Source organism: Coffea eugenioides, chromosome 5 (assembly GCF_003713205.1).
Source record: "Coffea eugenioides isolate CCC68of chromosome 5, Ceug_1.0, whole genome shotgun sequence".
Classification (NCBI taxonomy): domain Eukaryota; kingdom Viridiplantae; phylum Streptophyta; class Magnoliopsida; order Gentianales; family Rubiaceae; genus Coffea; species Coffea eugenioides.
Genome location: NC_040039.1, coordinates 35,345,345 through 35,356,191, shown reverse-complemented (window position 1 = coordinate 35,356,191; position 10,847 = coordinate 35,345,345). Strand labels below are relative to the sequence as shown.

The following is a 10,847-nucleotide window of genomic DNA, read 5'->3' as shown; positions in this document are numbered from 1 at the left end:
ACTCAAAGCTCTGAAATGCTCTTTTTATGCGAAGAGCATATAAACAATGCGATTGCCACATTGGAATGATCAACTACTCATTCGTTCACCCAATACTCTATGCAAGTTTCAGCAACAAAGTCATGAAGAAGGGAAGAGAAAAGCCAAAAGTACTTACCAAATCTATCACAAGTTTAATCCTCCTTAATTAGTAGACTCAGCTGGACCCTTCAAGATATTAGTTTATATTAGATGCATCAATGAAATGAAATACAACCATGACAACTTTCTCAAATTTCGTTACCTGTCGACTAGGAAAAGCACCAAAAATCCAATCTGGAAACATGTGTAAGGCATTGACATCCAAATGTGACATTAAGAAACTAATGGTTTTCTGCATATACTCAAACTGTGCACTAAAATCTGCTCTTATCTCTTCTCTCGATTGATGCGGTGTCATTCCTCTAACTTGCTATAATACTTCCTCTCGTACCTCCTCAACAATCTGATTTTTGATTTCTTGAATAATTGCCTTCCTATCATTCATTGGTACATGCCTTTGGGTCACAGAGGTATACTTCCCCATGTGTCTAACGTAACCTCGTGTGTCCAGCCCCCTATGCTCAACCCACACATTGTTCTTGAATGTCTCAGTTTGCTCTTCCTCAAGCACTTGATACAAGCTGTCTTTAAGTTGTGTCTACAAGCAATTCATTAAAACATGAAATCCATAAGAATAAACAATGTCACTGCTGACAAAAAAAACAAGAAAATGATGACAAAAGAATAGGTAATCTTACAATTAGATTACGTGTATCTTCATCTTTGGCAGGCTCACATGTAACACAAAAAAGGCTCACAAGAGATGTATCCATACCTTCGACTTCCATCTAGGCCACTAGCATGATTTAGAACACCATTTGCAAATGCATAGAGAACATGAAATTCAACAGCTAACAAGGTACCTTTCTGTTTATATTCTTGAAGCTAGTCCTTCCCGTCCTACGAGGAAAATACAATTTTGTCCTACTATCTTTGTTTCTCCTTGCAAGTGCCTACATGATCATCCAATTTAATGCCAACGGGAAAATAATAGAAAAATATTAGAATGTGATAAAGATTGTAGTTTTCAGCATAGATTTTCAATAGCAATAGTCATAATACATTGTAAACTAGTAATTAACTTATAAAATAACCATATTCTGCTCCAAATTATTTCTTTTTTACATGTTTGCAATCATGTACACATAAATTACTTGTTAATAGTAGTTGCTTGCATAGATTTGTTATCATACTACTAATCATGTACACATAAGCTATTTACTCTAAAATGTGAGTCAAAAGCTGAACATTAAAATAACCTGAATTTTCTCCTTTCTCCAATATGAAATCAAGAACTTCCATTGTTGAGGTTCAATCCTTTCATCAGGTACTTGTGCTATTCTCTCAATATTGTCTTTGTTTGCTAGATACATTTGCTTCACTCGGTATTTCCAATTCTTTCACTTAATGCCAATACTTAAAATCAATTATCTAGTTTCATTTGGCAAATCAGTATTGACCTATATAAAATATGTTATTAAATAGATATTTATCTAAAGACTTGAAAATTCACACATTTTTAAAGCAACAACTAAACTGACCTGCACCTCCCTCCAAAGATCATCTAGAATACACTTCTATCCAAGACGGGTAAGTCAAAGATACCCTATAGCCATTTCAGGCCAAGATTCCAAGGTTACTATATAATGACCCTTCAACTGGTCCTACAATCTCTCCATCCTCAGTTAAATACACAATATGCTTCTCTTTTGTTTTCCATTTGTTGGACTGTTTAGCTGGACCCCTTACACCTTTATTCTCATTCATCTCATTCATTGAGGATGCACTTGCACTTGTGCTAGCTCCTGTTTAGTATTTTCAGATTGAACCATTCACATAGAAGTGAAAATTTTGTAATCAGCCATTTTATATCACACATCCTCTAGAAACACAAAAAAAGATGTTGAACCTGATTTGAAACTTTTTTCCATACCTAGATTATTATTGTCATTTCCAGATGAGGCCTGGGAAAATGATTATAATTGGCTATGCATAAGTCCAACTTGAAGTGTAAGCATCTTCGATTGAGACTGAGATCTAATCACATGATGCTAAATAGGTTGAGATATAGAAGCATTAGAGAAAAGTGCACTTCCCTAATTATGTATCACATCAGCCATAGTGATGCTTTTTGCTCTTTTTTAACCGCCCATGATAGCAAATCCTAGACAACTGCAGCAATACCACATCCAAATCCCAGACAAACAAAAAAAGGCCTCATGATTGATTCCAAATTTGACATAGACCAGAATATGCAGTGCTCTATCATCTTGGACATGGCATAAGAAATTTTGTATGTTCAAAGAAATTAACCAGAACAAGAATTGTGGACCAAATCTTCGAAATAAAAACTTTGTGTGCAATAACATGGAACTGAATTTTGATCAGTTAACAAGCTGAAATTATTAATTAGGTAATAAACACACTAGTACAGAACTTACCAGTACAGAACTCTCTTAGGTAGTTAGATATGAGTCGGGATGACCACCCAAGTATATGAAATTCCAGCACTTTAATTTGTCCTGTTCAATCTAAAAATGAAGGTAAATCAATGTAAGCATAAGGCATAAGTATTAAATATAGCAAAATTACCATAAGTATTAAATATAGAGTTGTTATTTTCAATATGCAAGCATAAAACAAAAAAAAAAGGATTGCAAATATGATGTAACCCATAAACCAGCAAAAACAAATGTTCTTGATGAATTTTAGATTACAAACTCTACTCCTACCGCAACATTGATATCCTTCTACATCCCACCAAGAACTATTAGATTAAGCAATTACTAAAGCTGAATCAATTTTGTGGATCTTTTTCCCCAATGATGCATTCATATTTGACCCAAGCTCCATCAAACATATAGTCCCTTTATATTAGTCATAAAAGCATACTAAGCAAAGCAAATCCATCCTAAAGGACAACAACCATACGTCAAAAGAACATACACCCTGAAATTACACTATAAAATCAAATGAATTTCATACAGAATATCATTTGAAATGTCAATCTCTTTTGACTATTAGCCAAATTCCAAGAATTCATATTTCATATTTCATATTCTTCCTACTCATTCATGCACGACGAATGGTTACACATGTCTAAACAAGAGCTACCACATTCCAAGGCCCTCATCATTGCTTTGCTTATATAATATGAAAGAAGAAGCATGTATCATGGCTTGTTCAGGCTTAGCTTCTCTGAAAAATATTAAAAAGGTACTCCAAATTTTGATATTAAGCACTGTTCATATTCTTGTAAAGGTATTTTTTGACTGAAATTAAGCTAAGATATTTAGAGTGCCCAAAATAGTTTAGTTGAAAAGGTAGGAATCAGCTTAATTTGAACAAATTACTAGAGTTAAGGCAGCTAAATGACTCCCTCCTAAGAAATTAACAGCACGAAAGCCTTTACACCAATCAGTTTTAGTTCCACCTCTACTTATGCTTTTTTTGTGTTCTCCCATGCACCAATGGAAGACAACTTTTTATAAGCCCTAAAGAATTATAATATTGAGGTAAATACGACTGAATACCAAACCATCAAAGAAGAAAACATAAGTAAAAAAGAACTTTATATTGATTAAGGCAAAAGGCAAACAAATTTAGACATAAGATTCTCAATTTCGATTCATTGGTGCGCACTAAATTATGAATTGGCTAGAAAGTGCATTAGGATGCAATTGCATTCATGCCAAGTTCATTTTTGTTCAGGACTAAAAATCCAAATCATCAGCCCAAATGTGGAACTAACTATGATTCAAGGGTAACCCGTACTAACCTGTGTCTGTGTTTTTTCTTTTTTAACCTAGAGACAACTTCAAAATTGGAAATTCGCTATGTATTGGTAAAAAGAGAACAGATTGTAGGAAAATAAATATATGGGATAGTAAGATGCTCCCTAAGCTCTCATTAGTTCAACATTCATTACACAAATACACTTATTCAAAAAGTAGTATTCAAATGTTCTTAATAACTAAACTTAGAGAAATCACTCAAATTGATCAATCCGACTTTAAGATATCCATCCAACAGAAATTAGAAGTATAAATTTATAGAGTAGTCAACAGAGGTAGCTTATCAAGTTTATGCAAATAAACCTGCACTCACTATTAAAAAAATAATAAATAAAAAATAACTAATACGAGCTCATGATTTCATTGGCAGCCTAATTTCATACACATGATCCAAGACCGAATTTCTACTAAACCTAATTTTTTGTGCATGCATCGAAGACCTAGTTTCATAACATCAGTTTTTTTGAAAAAATCTAATTTCATCAATTTATTAGGAAAATAAACAAACAAGATCATCGAACTAAAAAATCCAAAAAAAAAATGAATTGTGAGGAAATAACAAATTCCTATTTTACAAATTTAGAATGTGATTAAAAGTAAAGAAAAACAGTCTAAAATTCTTGGAAAAAAAAAAAAGCAAAACAAACAAAAAAAGATTAATAAAAAATGAGCTTAAAAACCTGAAGAATCTCGATCCTTATCCAGATTCTGGAAAATTCTCAGATTAAACAAAATTTCCAAACGCCCATTGCAATGGTTTCAGCTCAAGTCAAAGTGAAATTCGTCGAAGGAAAATTGGAAAATGTTAAGAGGGAAGAAGAGAAAAATTGACAGAGGTTGATATGGAGATTAATACGGAGGGAAAGGAAAAGGCAAAACACAGAACAACAAATTGAAAGAGGGGAGAAGAAATGCTTCAGAAACAAAGAGTTTGATACTTTATTTCTATTTTTTGGTCTTTTGAAGCAGTAATCATGGGCAAAGAAGTCATGGGCAAAGTAATAATTGATTGTTCATTAGTTGTCATCTAAAAACCAATCATCCATTGTTTTCATTTTGAAATTCATTGGCTTTTTACAAGTGAAAATTTTGGTAAGTGAAAATTTGAAACTTTATTTCTATTGTTGGATTTTTTTTGACTTACCAAAAAAAATAGATAAAGCTGGATTTTTTATGACCTGAATGGGTGCTGGTCACAAAAGGTTACTAAACCACGTAGTTTTATCCTCTCTTATGTGACATGCTTAGTGGTGTCATAAAAAGTTTTGTATTTATGACTCCCACAATATTACAAGTCACAAAAGGCTATCTTTCCTTGTAGTGATCGAGCATTTATTATAGCATAATTTATAATTTCAACCATATAAAAAATTATGAGACATAATATTTAAATATATTTAGTGATCCACTGGTGGTACCACTCACCCACTAGTTAAACCAGTAACCTGCTGACCCATCTCTTTTGCCGGGTTCCTCCTGGGGCGGGTTCAATAACTATGGTTGAAATATATGTTTTTATGGTTATTTTTAAAAAGTATGAAATAAACAATAATAGAGCATTGGATGAATGTGTCAGCCTAGAAATGGTAAAATAGCAAGGCATGCATAATATAAAGTTTTGAAAAACTTTGTGATGATTTTTTTATGGGACATTTTTAAAGTACTATTATGGTTGGCACAAAAGCTCCTTGGTTCGCATAAAAAGGATAATGAATAATAGTAGTATAAATGTCTAGGTGTATGCTAATTAAATGTAATGAATAATGTATATAATAAAAGCAGCTAATTGTTACTATGTGTCTTCTTTTTGTTTCATATTTAATTCATATTATTTTTATCTATTTTTTTATTATTTTTAAATTAAATATTTTTTTCATCATATAGAAACAAAAATATTATAAATGCAATTGTAGAAAATTCTAACGAAAAAATGATCTTCAAAATATTACAGCTATTAACCCTATATCTAATTTTAGTATTAAGACTACAATTAACACAATGCATTTTCACTTCCATTGATTTAGGTATAATGATATTCCTATTAAAAAAAAGTAAATACATTAGCAAATTATGCATTTTTTAAAATGGTTTAAGTTTTTATATTGGTCATTGTGTAGTCTATTTGTGTTTTATTTTGGTATTGGGTAAGAAAATTGAAATATTTTGATGTTCCATATTAATATCAAAATTAATATATATTATTTATTGTTATATTTGGTGTAGGAAAAATATATTAGTGTAATTAGTATGATATATATATAGTATAGTATAGTGTGTTTTAAAAAATCATTATATTTATACTTATTTAATTAAAACAAAAAATTTACTAATGAATGGAAATAATAATTAGTAAGGAAAAGTAAGAATTAAAAAATTTTGAGGACTTACTTGATGAACACTGAAGGAAAATATTGTGCTTCATTTTAAAGAGTATAGAAACTGTGAGAATAGGAAAAAATTTTGAAGAAAATATTATAAGAATAGTGTGCAATATATTTTGAATCTAAATTACTGAATATTGAAAGCAAAGATTATATACCTTTGATCTCTGTAATGTGTTCCTTTAATTGCTCTATTCCGAATTTTGACAACAGCAAAGTCTTTCTTTGTTCATGTGAAAGGTAATTCATAGGGTTTGATTTGTTTGATGGACAGTATAAAGCTAATGTTTTAATTTGGATGTGAGAAACTCTATGGAACTAGTGTCGACAGTTTTGATGCATTTATTACTATTAATTGCAGAGATTCGACACGGGTATTTTTTATTTAAATAAAAAGTAAATATGTGAGATTACTGAAGGCAGAGATTTTAATAGATTATATGTGTAGCAAGAATTGTAAAATGGGTGGTATGTGCTTTAATGGTTTATATGTGCATCAATATGTTGTTTTTATTATGCCTATATATGGATGAATGTTATTAGTAAAGAAATAGAGGGAAAAGATATGGTTATAATCAAAATATATTAGATTCTTTTTTTTTGTGCAATTATTTTGTGTTATAATGCAAGTTTATAATTAAGCTTTAATAGTTCAATGCAATTAGAAAAAGAAACTGATCTTTTTTTTAGGTATAGCAATATTTTTGTTGTTTTTCATGTGCATATATTAGTTTGTTTATTATTGAGTATATTTTGGATAATGAATTAATTAATTTTTGTTATACATACAATAATAGTTATATGTTCAATTGTATATATAAATTAGTAAAATTCTTGTTTCAACTTTATTTAGATTTTTGCATAATAATGGTTGGATACATCAATTTATTGTTGCTAAGCTTGGGATCACCTTCTTCTCTCTTCATGCAAGCTTGCTTCAGCCTATACTGATAGTGCTTCTAAAATTGGGATATGATAATGAATGTAGAGGGGAGATTGGAGCATTATGGCCCATGTAGGGGTCTAGTGCATGCATTTGAGTAGTTCAAATGTTTCATTCCTCAATTCAGCAAATTCAAGAGTATGATTGTTTCATTGAGTAATCAAATAATTGAAAAATTGAAGAGCGGTTGGATTTTGTTGTATATTTTGCAAACTCAACTACATATAAGTAATAAAAAAAGCCAAAGGATTTGGTGGTTCTCGCGTGATTTCATTAACCCTCATTATCTTATCTTTTGTATTGTGCATTTTTACATAGATAGACTCGTTATTTGTATTCTGCATTTTAGGACCCTTGAAGCAATAGTCAAAAAGGATCTCATCATCCCATCTCAATTGTGGTCCAGGTCTTTCCAAAACTTGGCAGATGGCTCGTCTTTCTCATCTTCCTTACCGTTGCCGGTAATCTCTTTTCTTCCTCACCATTGCATTTGCTCTCCGATAACATAGATAGACTGGCCTCTTCTTCTCTTCATTTCTTTAATCCATCTCTTTTCATCAGATCTTGCTCTTTTTTTTTTCCTTTTGTTCCTTTTTTTCTTCCATTAAATTGAGCTTAGGTTCTAATTTGTGGTTTTAGTGTTCTGATTTGAACTTAGAACTGGTGACTTAGCGGTTCTGTTTCTTGTTTAATCCTCTTTTCTTTTTTGGTTGCATTTGGACTGATTTGGTGGTTTTTTACGACTTGGTTTGTTGTATTTTCTTTCCTGAGTTGATATCTTGGGTTACTATAGTTTGTTGATTTCTATATTTTTTTGGTTACTGCTACTGTATATTTGTTGATGGTATTATTATGATATTTTCCCCTGCAGCAGATCCATGAGCTCCACCTCGGAATTTTGGCTTTATATATTTAAGAATCCGATGTTCAGCGCGGGGTGTGGTCTTGCTTCTGTTTTAATTGGGATTGCTACAGAATGGTAACTGGGATTTCCTCTTCTTTTTTTTTTTTACGTTTCTTTTCGTCTTGTTCTGAATCATATGTTTTTTCTCTTCTTTTTCAAGACCTACTCTAAAATTGACAAGTGGTAAAATTTACCCCCTAAAAGGAAGGTTAAATCTCCCACCCCTTCCCCCCTTTCTCTTTGCGTAGGTAAAATTTGTCCCTATTCCAGGGGGAAAAGAATTATATCTTACCTAACTCAGTCTTAATCGTCCTTTTTTTTCTTTTTGTATCATTTTTAGGCCAAAGAAATTGTGGGACAACTTCAAGTAGTTGATTTTTAGTGAGCTTGACTTTGCTTGGTTCCTTCTTCTTTTCTCATTTCTGTGCATTTTAGGTTCTTTTTTCTTTTTTTTTTTAAGATATTTTGCTTTGGTGGTTGTAGGACTTGATTGATGAGGATGAAATCTTTATTGCAGTTTTTTATTTTGTTTCGTTTTGGATTGCTTTTGGTTTTGAAGTTGTGATATGTGAAGGAAATTTTGTGCTTCTTATCTGTTGGTTTTGTATAAAACTGAAATTTTTTGTGTTTCTCTCTTTTTATTCAATGAATACAATTTGGATTGTGAAAAAATGATATGAGTTAGTGATTGCTCTGGTTTTGTGTATGGTTTGCATTGTGGGACTAATCTTTTTTATGCAATCTGACAATTATTTTTTTGTCTAAAAGAGATTTTTCCTGATTTAAGCTCTGTGAATTTTTTGCTTTTTTAGAATGGAGCCCAAAGATTGATTAGTTTGGCTGCTTTTCATGTTTATGATCTTTGTTTGATTATTCATACTTATGTAGTTTATGCTTATGTCTCTGTTTTCATGGCCTCAGAATGTCAGGCTAGGTGATCATGTGTTAGGCATTCATCTTGTTTGATTAGGGATGTGATTTACTGTTAAATTGATTATTGTAAGATAGCCAATGGTTTGAATTTTGGCTGTGAATAAGTAGTGTGTGCAGACTAGAAATACATTTGGTTACTCATACTTATGCAGTTTATGACTATGCTTCTGATTTTTTTGCTGTAGAATGTTGAAGTGAGTGTTGATATGGCTGAGCCGCAAAGAGGAAGGAATCTGTTGTGAGAGGTTTATGAGAACAGTTTCAATAATCTATTTCAGCTTCTCTCGCCTGTTCGCGATCCTGTTCTCACTCCCATATCTGATTTTGCTTGTTCCACAAAATTTGTAATAGAATCTTTGGCTATGTTTTTCTATATTGCTTATTTTTCTTTCTTTTTGCACCTGTGTTTAGTAGTTTTTTTGCCTTGGAATTTGAAGGCTGGGGGCACTGCTTGGATTAGAGGAGAGGTGCGGGTTTGGCTTCGGATGGACCGCTTGTGGTTTCTTGCCTGTCCTCACTGTCACCAGCCTTATGATTTTGCCGATACTTTGGGGATTGTGTGCAAGTGTTGTGGTCGAGAAATGTATATTTTCCCTAGATATTCTTGTTCTATTGTTCTCCTGCTACTATTTGTCCATGATGTTGGTCTAGCTTTATGCATGATTGCTGTTGATTGCAGGGTCTATATTGCTCTGTCAATTAAAGATGACTCTGACTCTATGAATATTCTGGTTATTGGCGATGAAGCTGTGCGCCTTATTGGTCTTACTGCTTTTCATCTTTATGCACTCGATGAACAAGATGTAGTGTAGCTTGGTTTTTTTTATACCTCTGCTATGTTTGCATCTATGATTCCGTTTATGCTAATGATGTTGTTTGATTCTTCTCTTTCTGCAACATGCTAGATTGAGCTATCACGTTGCTAATGAGGTCAAAGGAAAGAGGCTTTTGTGCTATATTAAGCATTCATCTGATCATATTAGGAAAACCACTTCTGTCAAGTTTACTGTTGTTACTTTTTATGTTGCCTAGCCTCTTTCGAGATGTAGCTTGCTATTTTTTTGGTGTAAGGATGCTTTCAATATGTGTTTGGAGCACTTTATGCTCTTGTTTGTTGTTTTGCATATGGACTCTTTTGTTGTCATCTTGATTCGAAGAATCCAATATTCTCTGCTTCTGTGTGAGTGTTTGTGTAATTGCTTGCAACATCTTGTCATTTGTTTGCTGTTATTTTCTCTTCTGATGTTATTTTAGCTCATGGTAGTTAAGCTATTACCCATTACCGCCTATTTTTATCCATTGTATTACAGACACTTTTAGTTGAGACTATGTAAGCGGATTTTTATGCAAAGGCAATCGGGAAATGTGTTTCTGTTTTCACTAAAATTTTCTTCATTGTTCTTGTATACATTTGTGATGCTAGGCATCTCCGTGCGCAGCTTGATCAGGTGGCTATTAGGCAATGCATGCTAGTGACATTGGGGCCTTCGCACTTCCATTACATGTATAATACGTGGATACTAATTGATTTAGAACTACCAGGCCCAGTGGATTATGCTTTTTAATTAATGAGGTAAAGAAAATCAAACCTTCATTGCACGATTTCCTGAGCTGTGACCTACGTGTAGGTTAGAGGAGGCAAAAATAAGACTAATAAAACTGAATAACATGTTTAACAGGCCATACTCAAGTTTTTACTGCAAACTTTGAGAATATTTCGAAAAACTTTTCATCAATGATAGAATATTTTAATAAGTTGGGGCAAAAAGGAAAATCAAATTAAGAAAGGGATCCAAAATTCCTTTCAAGTT

The 10,847-nt window shown here is 32.3% G+C and overlaps 2 long non-coding RNA genes across 3 annotated transcripts; one reads left to right on the top strand and one right to left on the bottom strand.

Annotated features, from left to right (window-relative positions):
* Positions 1–203: 203 nt before the first annotated feature.
* LOC113772440 lies at positions 204–4,781 on the bottom strand. The gene is made up of 5 exons (XR_003468543.1): positions 4,556–4,781; positions 2,523–2,612; positions 945–1,034; positions 780–869; positions 204–679 (listed from the first exon to the last, which is right to left on the bottom strand). It is a non-coding gene; the product is annotated as an uncharacterized LOC113772440 (long non-coding RNA).
* A 2,686-nt stretch (positions 4,782–7,467) lies between these two features.
* Positions 7,468–10,211, top strand: LOC113770883. 2 transcript variants are annotated; one of them, XR_003468436.1, is made up of 3 exons: positions 7,468–7,660; positions 8,074–8,178; positions 9,222–10,211. It is a non-coding gene; the product is annotated as an uncharacterized LOC113770883 (long non-coding RNA). The 2 variants fall into 2 exon arrangements; XR_003468435.1 differs by having other exon boundaries at positions 7,471–7,660; positions 8,071–8,178.
* The last annotated feature ends 636 nt before the right edge of the window (positions 10,212–10,847 follow it).